Source organism: Coregonus clupeaformis, chromosome 9, assembly GCF_020615455.1.
Source record: "Coregonus clupeaformis isolate EN_2021a chromosome 9, ASM2061545v1, whole genome shotgun sequence".
In the NCBI taxonomy this organism is placed as follows: Eukaryota; Metazoa; Chordata; class Actinopteri; order Salmoniformes; family Salmonidae; genus Coregonus; species Coregonus clupeaformis.
The window spans coordinates 9,934,128-9,945,775 of NC_059200.1; the positions used below are offsets into that span (position 1 = coordinate 9,934,128).

General features: G+C 42.4%; 1 protein-coding gene and 1 non-coding gene across 2 annotated transcripts in view; one reads left to right on the forward strand and one right to left on the reverse strand.

Moving 5' to 3' along the window:
• The window catches only part of LOC121573713 (teneurin-1), a 256,172-nt gene extending 244,847 nt beyond the window's left edge, over positions 1 to 11,325 (reverse strand). The window contains exon 1 of the mRNA XM_041885893.2: positions 11,021 to 11,325. The gene's annotated coding sequence lies outside the window, so the exon portion shown is untranslated. The remainder of the gene's footprint in view (positions 1 to 11,020) is intronic.
• On the forward strand, positions 7,310 to 7,364 carry LOC121574561. The gene has a single exon (XR_006002228.1). It is a non-coding gene; the product is annotated as a U7 small nuclear RNA (small nuclear RNA).
• Positions 11,326 to 11,648: the final 323 nt, after the last annotated feature.

Here is an 11,648-nt window from a genome sequence, read left to right on the forward strand (position 1 = left end):
AGACATGGAATGTATGTGCCATGTACTGAACACACTAAATCACATACCAGTCAAAACTCATTTGAAAAAACATAATTGCTTAGCTCGAAAACTAATAACACTGACATGCAAAGTGTGCAAACTATTGTAGTTGAATATATGCAGTTCATTCAGATCCACTGCTCTTCCAATTCCAATTGAAGCTCTTTATTCTACATAAGACTATTTTATTTTGTCCTCGCCATCCATTCATTTGTTTATTTCACCTTGGTACTGTGTTACTGTAGTTAAATGGAGTAATCTCCACAGCAGAGCTTCCTTGTCCTTGCATTTTCTTCTGAACCATCTAATCATCTGAAAGCATCCTGTCTTGTCCATCATTCTGACCCCTCTCTGATGAGGAACATAGATCCTAATAGATACCACTGAGTTGGTTTGTCAGTCAAATATTTGTAGATGTTGTTACTGTAGCTCTTCTGTTGTAAGACTCCAGTAGAGCAGATGCACTACTTTTGATCGTTAGTCTCTAGTGGCATGAGGTAAACTTTGAAAATCTTCAGTTGTTCAAAACAAACCTTTCAGCTCTGCTTTATTCAATTCTAGCGTCGTTAGTCTCAGTTTATACATAATGTAGATTCTATGGTGAAGAGAAAGGTATGCAGAAGAAGACAACAACAATGACTCACATATCCACCAAGCAAAATTCTTCAAAGGAAAAGTTGAATTCCTCCCTATTAGCATTTCAAGACAACTACAAAAGCTGATCAAGTTTCTCCCTAGAGTCCACTTAATATATTTGAGCAGACACATTCTGGATAAGTTATACAAGCGCAAACAAATATTCCATACACATAACTCAAAGATATCTCTGGCTTCAATATCTTTCTTTTAACCTCTAGCCTACATGTTGACAATGCTGTATTCAACACAGGTGCTTTTTTAGTACAGTATAGATTTAACCCATGGTAAATCATGGTTCAATGGGAAACTCATTGAATGAAGAAAGAGCTCTTGCTCAGGCCCTAGCCAGGTACTGTATATCCACAAAGATTTAGTGTCACTACTGTACAACTTGATACGAGTTATGGTGCAGTACTAATATCCATTTTATGGCTGTATCATCTCCAGTCAAGAGAGAATTTCATCTTCACTCCCAAATGTTCCTCCCCTCCTTTCCAACTCACTCCCGCAATACACCTCTCCATGATAGTGAGAGGCTAAGTGAATGTGCTCAGGTATTGCGCCTATAGGTTCTGGACATTTCAATGGGCTTGTGTACTGAAATTCTAAAATATTTATTTTTAACTGGATCATTTATATCAATACAATTTAGAGACTCAACTAATAGATCATGGAAGTACAAAATATTAGGAACACCTGATTTTTCCATGACATAGACTGACCAGGTGAATCCAGGTGAAAGCTATGATCCCTTATAGATGTCACTTGTTAAATCCACTTCAATCAGTGTAGATGAAGTGGAGGATACTTTTTTTAAGCCTTGAGACAATTGAGACATGGATTGTGTATGTATGCCATTCAGAGGGTGAATAGGCAAGACAAAATATTTAAGTGCCTTTGAAAGGGATATGGTAGTAGGTGCCAGGCACACCTGTTTGAGTGTGTCAAGAACTGCAATGCTGCTGGATTTTTCATGCTCAACAGATTCCCATGTGTATCAAGAATGGTCCACCACCCAAAGGACATTCAGCCAACTTGACACAACTGTGGGAAGCATTGGAGTCAACATGGGTCAGCATCCCTGTGGAACGCTTTCGACACCTTGTAGAGTCCATGCCTGACGAACTGAGGCTGTTCTGAGGGCAAAAATGGGGTGCATCTCAATATTAAGAAGGTGTCCTTAATGTTTTGTACACTCAGTGTATAGTCTCAACTACTATATGACCAGTACTTTCCTGATAAAACAAAATGGAGAGAGACGCATGACTAACAAGACTGAAATTCTATAAGGTAAGATCGGGACCAAATACCATGTACAATATAGCTTTCAATAAAAATATTTTCATCCATCAAGTAAATATTAGGAAAGATGAGAGGCATAATACAGTAGTGGATGGGTGGATGGTCACTGTACGGAAAGGTACTGTAGGTAGAGAAAGCCACTGCTGAAGTGGGAGGCTATGGAGAGGATGGGGGGTCGGGGAAATTATTGCCTTTGTTGTAAAGACTACAATCCATTTGACTACAGGGTATGCCAACGGCATAATTTGAGAAGAAAAATGTACAGCGATCAACAGACGAGCATGGGTAGAAGAGGTGGAGACAAATCATTTAATAGAAAATAGGCAGTTGATGTTTGGCAGAATGGGCTCATAGTGTATGGGAAAATGCCTGCTCATACAACCACATGATATGGGGAGAAACCTAAATAATATACACTATGAGCTATGGGAAATGTTACTCAAAAACATAACTTCAAATTCTTTTTTTTTTATCACCAGTTGAATACAAAGTAAACATCAATAACACAATAAGGTTAGGCAGACATGAAAACAATTGGTTGTTTCAATGCCAATGGGAGTGAGGCAGAGTTCACACTTAATACAACTAGAAAGTAGGGATGTAATGATTGTTAAATGGACATAATTGTTTGATGAAGAAGAAGAAGAAGAAGAAGAAGAAAAAAAACTGAAAACGCTTAGGCCTATAGGTGTTTTTTTTGGCTCCATAATTGTCACATGCTCATAAATGATACAAAATAAATTGACAATAAAGGATGACCTAGATACCAAAACAGGCACATGGCCAAACAAAAATGTAATTAACTTAAGATTTTGAAAATATATACACATAATCCCCAATAATGCAGAAAAACAGACAGCTGCATGTCTCATCTAACACAACAAGGAAATAATGAAAAGGTTATTCATTAAAAGGTTATCCCTCCCTAGAATAACTCACTAGCATCAGCACTATCACTGCCACCACCACCACCACCACTACTGCCACCACCACCACAACATTCACCACTACCATTACCACCCCCAATAGTACCACTATTGTCACTACCAATACCAGTGCCACCACCAGTACCACTGTCACCACAACCACCGCCACTACCAACACTGCCACTACTGCCACCACCACCACCATGGCCACCGCCACTACCACTACCATTACCCACTACCTCAACTCGCTACAGGTGAGTATTCATTTACTGGGAATATTTACCTGTGGCACCTCCAACAGTGCCCTTAGATCAGCTAGCAGCCAGGGACCACCATTCCTCAATGCTTTGCTCCTTGTCCTGGTACATCTCCTCTTATAAACGGCTTATGATTGTATGTCATTTGCCCATGTATATGGACATTAGGAAATACATGTCTACGTATAAACCATATATTAGAAGGGCCAGTGAACAACAGGCCATATGTATTTACTTTATTTAATGGTTATAAAACTATGTGATAATGCATTAGGAATTCATAACCAGACCTTTAAATGAAGTGTCACCTTGTACTTTTCTGCAAAAACAGCAGGGCATACTCGACAATGACACATACAGTAGTTTTGTGTCTCATACATTTAGTAGGTATGCCTAGGGATGGTCATTGAGCAGGCCAACATTCATCTAGGAATGGAAAGATATGCATGCTAATACTCTTGTTTTCACCACCTTCAGACATCAAATGTCCCAACAATATGTTTCCATATTTCCTTGGACATTAAATGAAAGAATAACCAAACTGCATCTCCTATTAGTTCATGTGTGGGATGTGGAATGGAATATATTTGCATAACTGATTTACTGATTTAAAATTTGATTCAAACTATCCTCCAGTCTTCAAAGCTGTGACCTAACCTATAAAATACATAATTTATTGTATCTTACAATGCATTGATAGTCACTAACAACTGTACCAAAGGCAATCAAGTCAGCAGCATTTCCAGGCAAATGCCCTTGCATAAGGTTATAGGCCTTGAACTGTAAAAAGATATACTGAAATAAAAGTAATGGAATAATATAATAACAGAAGGTTTCTAGAAGGTCTAGCGCACCATCTGGTTTAAAGATAGACTATGCAGAAGAGTAACCAACTGCAATTAATTGTTATGATATGTATGATTGTCACGCCCTGGCTCTGGGGACTCTTAAATGTTGAGCCAGGGTGTGGATTTTTCTATGTTTAGTTTTCTATGTTTTTTGTTCTAGATCGTTTAGATCTATGTTGGCCAGGGTGGTTCCCAATCAGAGGCAGCTGTAGCTCATTGTCTCTGATTGGGGACCATACTTAGGCAGCCTGTTGGCACCAGTTAGTTGGTGGGATCTTGTTCCGTAAAGGTTTGTGTTGTGTAACCTCAGGACTTCACGTATCGTTTTTGTTGTTTTGTCCGTGTGTTGTGTACGAAATAAAATGTACGCTTATCACGCTGCGCCTTGGTTCCACGAGTCATCAGTCAACGGTCGTGACAGAAGATCCCACCTAAAGAGGACCAAGCAGCGTGTCCAGGAACAGACAGCCTGGACTTGGGAGGAGATCCTGGACGGAAAGGGATCCTGGACTTGGGAAGAGATTCAGGCCGGAATGGATCGCCGTCCTTGGGAGGAGACTGTGGAGGCGCGCTACAGAGAGGAGCAGCGGCAACGCAGAGGGTACCGGCCGAGGAGGAAGCCCGATAGACAGCCCCAATAAAACATTTTGGGGGGGGCTAAAAGGGTGGTTGGCGGAGCCTAGAGTTAGAGCAGAGCCAACTCCCCGTACTCAGGCTAGGAAGCGTGAGACTGGGCAGGCTCCGTGTTATGCGGAGCCACGTACTGTGCCGCGAGTGTTCCGGCACAGTCCTGTACGTCCGGTGCTAGCACCACACACGTGTCGTGCTAAGTTGGGCATGCAGCCAGGACGGGGTGTGCCGGCTCAACGCTCGTGGCCTCCAGTACGCCTCCTCGGTCCCGTATATCCTGCGCCAGTGCCACGTGCTGTAGCGCCAGTACGAGTGCACAGCCCTGTACGTCCTGTGCTGATGCCTCACACATATTGTGTGGAAATAGGCATTCAGCCAGGACGGGTTGTGTCAGCTCTCCTCTCCAGACCTCCAGTCCGCCTCCACAGTCCGGCCCGGCCCATTCCGGCTCCCCGCACCAAGCCAGTGGTGCGTGTTCCCAGTCCAGTCCGGCCTGTTCCTTTTCCCCGCACCAAGCCAGTGGTGCGTGTTCCCAGTCCAGCCCGGCCTGTTCCTGTTCCTGCTCCCCGCACCAAGCCAGTGGTGCGTGTTCCCAGTCCAGCCCGGCCTGTTCCTGTCCCTCGCACCAAGCCAGTGGTGTGCGTCGCCAGCCCGGTCCGGCCTGTTCCTGTCCCTCGCACCAAGACAGTGGTGCGCGTCGCCAGCCCGGTCCGGCCTGTTCCTGTCCCTCGCACCAAGTCAGTGGTGCGCGTCGTCAGCCCGGTCCGGCCCGTTCCTGCTCCCCGCGCCAAGCCAGTGGTGCGTGTCGTCAGCCCGGTCTGGCCCGTTCCTGCTCCCCGCACCAAGCCAGTGGTGCGCGTCGCCAGCCCGGTCCGGCCTGTTCCTGCTCCCCGCACCAAGCCTGTGGTGCGCGTCGTCAGCCCGGTCTGGCCCGTTCCTGCTCCTCGCGCCAAGCCAGTGGTGCGCGTCGTCAGCCCGGTCCGGCCCGTTCCTGCTCCCCGCGCCAAGCCAGTGGTGCGTGTGTCCAGTCCGGCACGGCCCGTGCCTGTTCCACCGGTGCTGCTCCACTCCGGAGTCAAAGCAATCCGCTCCACCGGGGTCTGGTCCAACTCCAGTCAGCGGATCCACTCCGGAGCCAGAGCAATCCGCTCCACCGGTGTCCAGTCCAGCTCCGGCCAGCGGCTCCAGTCCGGAGCCGATAAGGTTTGGTCCACCGTCGTCGGGTCCAGCTCCAGTCAGCGGGACCAGACCAGGGGCGCAACGGGGAGGTGGAGAAAAGGTGGTGGTCACGCCCGGAGCCGGATCCGCCTCCGAGGCGGAATGCCCACCCGGCCCCTACCCTCTTGTGTTTGTGTGGCGCGGTCGCAGTCCGCGCCTTTGGGGGTACTGTCACGCCCTGGCTCTGGGGACTCTTAAATGTTGAGCCAGGGTGTGGATTTTTCTATGTTTAGTTTTCTATGTTTTTTGTTCTAGATCGTTTAGATCTATGTTGGCCAGGGTGGTTCCCAATCAGAGGCAGCTGTAGCTCGTTGTCTCTGATTGGGGACCATACTTAGGCAGCCTGTTGGCACCAGTTAGTTGGTGGGATCTTGTTCCGTAAAGGTATGTGTTGTGTAACCTCAGGACTTCACGTATCGTTTTTGTTGTTTTGTTCGTGTGTTGTGTACGAAATAAAATGTACGCTTATCACGCTGCGCCTTGGTTCCACGAGTCTTCCTGTAACGATCGTGACAATGATGGACAGGCCAGGTCTTGGTTTAGCATCATACAAATCCAACTGTGCTTCTGTACAATCTGTAAGATATATTCTGGATCCTAGCTAATGTCCTCGGCCATAAATGCAGAATATCATAAGCAAGCTATTTAGATGTCTTAATCATTTAGAAACTTGCATTTGTGTTTTTTTCTACCACTAATCCAAGTGGTTTAATTTGAATTGAGTGAGAGATAAGGCATAGGGATTGGCTGCTTGATGGTGTACCATCTAAACCAGTTGAATTCAGTGTTCTTGACTTCTCAAAACACACTGAGGGCTCTATTTTAACAAACCTAATGCAATGGTAAATCTAAGCGCTGGCAGTAGTGCTATAGGTCCTGGGGTGTGTCAGAAATATTTTTGCTATTTTCACAGCCAGAATTATGAGCGCAATAGCTGGCGGTGGCATGAAAGGGCTGGGTTTTGATGAATAAACAAGTTGTAGGTGTGGCGAGGGCTTGGCCACTCACTGCCCATATGAAAAAAATACTACAGTTGACTATAGAATAGTACAGTACTTACTATAGAATTATGTAGTATACTGTAGAATACTATACTACTCACTGTAGTATCCCTCAATAATGTGTAGTACTTACTATAGAATGTTGTAGTATACTGTAGAATACTATAATAAATACTACAGTATTATAAGCAACAAAAGAACACTGTAGTAAATACTACAGTAATCTTTTCAAAAACACTACAGTCCACAAAAACACTACACTTTTTAAACTATAGTAAATACTACAGTATTTAATTTCCATATACCCTGCCCATTCCCCTACCCCATGTCTCAATTTGTGCCACCCATAAGTGAGAAACATACATGCCAAGTATAAACCATATATTGTGTTCCCTACAGGTTATAGAAAAGAGCAGAAGTTCAGAACTATCCATTCAGACCCCAGTCCTACTTACCTACAGGTTATGGACAATTTGCTCTTTTAGTATTTCTCCAGTAGGTTTCCTCAAGGAGAAAGCCTGCACCTCTAAGTCAAAGATAATAAAACAAAAAAACAATGGTAAATACTACAGTAATGTCCGCAAAAACACTACACTAACAGTCTGCAAAAACACTACAGTAAATACTACAGTATATTACAATCCGCAAAAACACTACATTAATTACTATAGTATATACAACAGTTTTCTTATATTACAGTATTTATATTATAGTTAACTGTAAATACTACAGTATACTACAGTAAATACTACTGTGAATACTACAGTAAAGTCTGCAAAAACACTACATTGAATACTATAGTATTTATACCATAGTATACTATAGTATTTTTTCATGTGGGTGGCCAATCAACGCGTTCCATGGTTTAATACTGCATGTGTTTGTCTCAAGTTCTGTAGGTTATTGAGGGTCTTTGCATTGTTATCAACTCCAATCAAGTCATTTAAAAAGAAGATGGAGAACAAGCTATGAAGGAAAAATCCTGGAGTTTTACTACAGGTACAGCCAACTAGTGCAAGAACAATATTGCAATATAGTCAAAATGATACAATATGATATATTGTCAAAAATAATATCCCAATATGTAACTGTATGGATTTTTTCTCCCATCACTAGCACACAGCTTGGACACCCATGCATACCCCACAATCTTCACAATCCCCAAGTCCAGAACAGACTATGGGAGGCGCACAGTCCAACATGGAACTCTACTCCACATCGGGTAACTGATGCAAGCAGTAGAATCAGATAAAGAAAACAGATAGAAATACACCTTATGGAACAGCGGGGACTGTGAAGAGACACACACACAGGTACAGACACACGCATACACACATGGGCGCAAGCACACACACTCTACACACACGTACATTGTAATATTGTTGTATGGTGGTATCATACATTTTGTGTTGTAGATATGTAGTGGTGTAATAATGTTATATGATGTACTGTTTTATCTTTTGTTTTATGTGTACTGTAAGTTCCTTAATGTGTTTGGACCATACAAATACAAATGTAGGGCTTGATATGAAACGGAAAACAAGCAATCTGTTTTTTAAAACAACAACACTATTTCTAAATAGGATGGGGCCATGGCACTCACTGTATGCACATGTTGGCCTAAATGTCTTTACGCATCACATTTGCACATCTATACAAAATACTAGGCTCCTATCAATTGTATCGTTGTGCGAGGCAGATTCAAAAAAAAATCTGCAGTTGATATGGCATTATAAGAGGTCTGAATAGTTTGGAGGAGCGTGTGTTTGGTAAGCGGATGAGGGGCACTCTTTGAAAATGGGGATGGATAGCCTACTTGAACAAGCGAAATGAAGTATGCAGTGAATTGTGAATAATTAAAAAGCATGAGGGAAAAAATATTTAAAAGCACTCTCAGTAGACCATTTAAAACCCCTTTATTCACTTGGCTACTGGGCTAATGGCCAGGATGAAAAGACGCACCTATACGATGCTGCTAAAACAGCCTTGCGGGTAGGCTATGCTTGGTTTTTGCTCAAATTAAACGAAATGAGGGGAAACCAATCGTTTTTTTTATGTTTCTAAATACGAGATTCACCGGCACAAGGAATCTCTCTTCCATGGGCACTGTGCGTCATGGCTGGATAGGCTGCACTTCCGCTCTCAAAATCCATTCCATTACGGTTAAAGACCTGCTTTTTGTGGGTCTTAAAACTTCCCATTAGCACTGCATGAAACTCACTTTTGTGCTTGTTTTTAAGGAGACACCTCAAATATTGGCATCCCTCCCACCTCAGCGCAAGCGAGCTCATGTTAGACAGGTAAATTGCCAAACCTGGCATTAGGGCTGGAAAATGCCAGTTTTTACATGACAAAATTGCAATCTAACGCGCATTTGACACTTGCACCTCCTTAGTGCCAGCCCAAAATATAACCCTGAGATTTGCTTGTATAGATTTTTTAATCAATGGCTCTCAAAAATGACTGTGTCCTTTTATCTACAAAAGTAACTGTTGTCACACTGTTTCTCAATCCAATACTGGTATTTTGATTTTTGAGCAGTGTTTTATTCTGATTATATATTCGTATTGATCTATCGGAGAGGTTCATAGCAATTGATAAGAATATCATCATATATCCATTACAGTCCATTTTAGTCATTTAGCAGACGCTCTTATCCAGAGCGACTTACAGTTAGTGAGTGCATACATTTTCATACTGGCCCCCCGTAGGAATCGAACCCACAACCCTGCCGTTGCAAACACCATGCTCTATCAACTGAGCTACACGGGACATGAGGTAGGTCTACATAACGGTACATGAATATGACTTTTACATTACACATCTGGAGTCTGCAGTAGTTTCATCTAGCCTACTCAATGCAGATTAATATAATTAACATTTTCCAAAAATGCAGTAATGGAAGCACTACATTGCCTCTGCTCTGACTATATTAGCCTGTGTGTTTCAGGTTGCTCCTGGGAGTAAATGAAAGCTGTGTGTTGATCATACTCAGTGGCCTTATGATATCGTATCTAATATCATGATTACAGGTAACAAATATGTAATAATATGTAATAGTTGTTTTCAATGAAACATATGTTCCATGTTATTAAAGCTATTACTGGACACCTCTGAGTAACAAATATTTGAGTTGCCAGTTTAAGACGGGTCTGTCTTGCACATTGCACAAGGTTGTCAACAGATAGCAGAATTGAGCTATTATTATTATAACATATTTTTGTTTCATCCTTGACATTTGGAACATACTGTATATTCCGTTTCTGGTGATGCCATCAAGCCAAGAGCATTGGCATAACATTTTACATAGCCTACTTGTTTACATCTTTACCTGAGGGGCTGATCAACTGATAGCGGGATCTCAAGGATATGTTCTCATAACAGCAGACATTACATAGCCTACTGAATGTCTAATACTACTACCATTGATAATACATATGACACACACGTTTACCATGATAGCCTACATTTAGAAATAGAGCTACATTATAACCTAACCTTACTGTATACAAGTAGCCAAATACATGGTAATGCACTGGCTCACTGCCCACTGGGAAAAACTGGTTGAATCAACGTTGTTTCCACGTTATTTCAACAAAACAATTCAATATGATGACGTTGAATCAACGTGGAAAACTGACTCCACGTCATCAACGTTAGGGAGTTTCGTCTTTTTTTCACCCAATTTTTAATCTAAATCCAATGACATGGTGACATGTTTTGTTGATTTCATGTTGAATTCACAACCAAATGTAAATCAAAACTAGACGTTGAAATGACGTCTGTGCCCAGTGAGTGACCGACATGGCAACTCAATGACCCATCTGTCTGTAAAGTTTACGGGTCAGGTGTATAGCCTTTATCAAAATGGTCATGTTTAGGTAGGTTACCACAGAATGTCCCTTTCCTCAAGAGTAGGTATCACCAGCTAAGAACATAAAGATAATGTACATTAGCATCACGGGCCCACGGAATGGGAATATCCACAGCCTAGCCGGCACCTTGTGTGTTGATACGCGGCTATCACTGCACTCCACATTCCCGTTTCTCGATACACAATGTTTGTGCACCTGAGGATACCACGATTCACGAGCGATAAAGCTATTGCGCGCCACGTAGAAATTCTGCGATACACATAATCTGATAGCAGTAGCTAGCCTACTACACAAATGGCTCACCTTTGCGTGATGTGACCATTCCGGAGGATTATTCCCATGTCATAGCTTCACTTCAGAGAAATAATACGACTGTTGATATTTTTATACGTTGTATCCTCGTGTATCCTTGGAAAATAACGCAATGATGATGGTTGAGCTACGCTCGCTTCAGCTGAATAGGCTATGATGCTCCGGTGAATGTCTCGAAGAGAATTGCAAGACAGCTTTTGAAATGTAAAGCCTCAACGCGTGTATTAAAAGTTATTTGCTTTTTTCTAAGGGTTATGATTCAACTGCTCATCTTCAACAAAATCTTCCCTGTTGGACACAATCACCAACTCAGCATCACTGGAATATACCATATGCTACAGAGAGGAAGGGGGTGTGGCACCGGTGACCAATAATTTCACCATCCAACGCAGTCTATGCCTGCCGACACGTAAAGAGCGTTAAATTGGAATTAGACAATTTCAGGGTGAAGAGATATTGCTGAACATTGCAAAGGTAGTTCTCACTACCTTAAATGGTATTCTTGTGTAGTATTATACAAAAATACGCTTTAAAATGTTGCAAAATTATCCAAATAATGATTATGATGATAATGATGATGATAATGGCATTATTGTTATTATTATTATTATTATTGTGT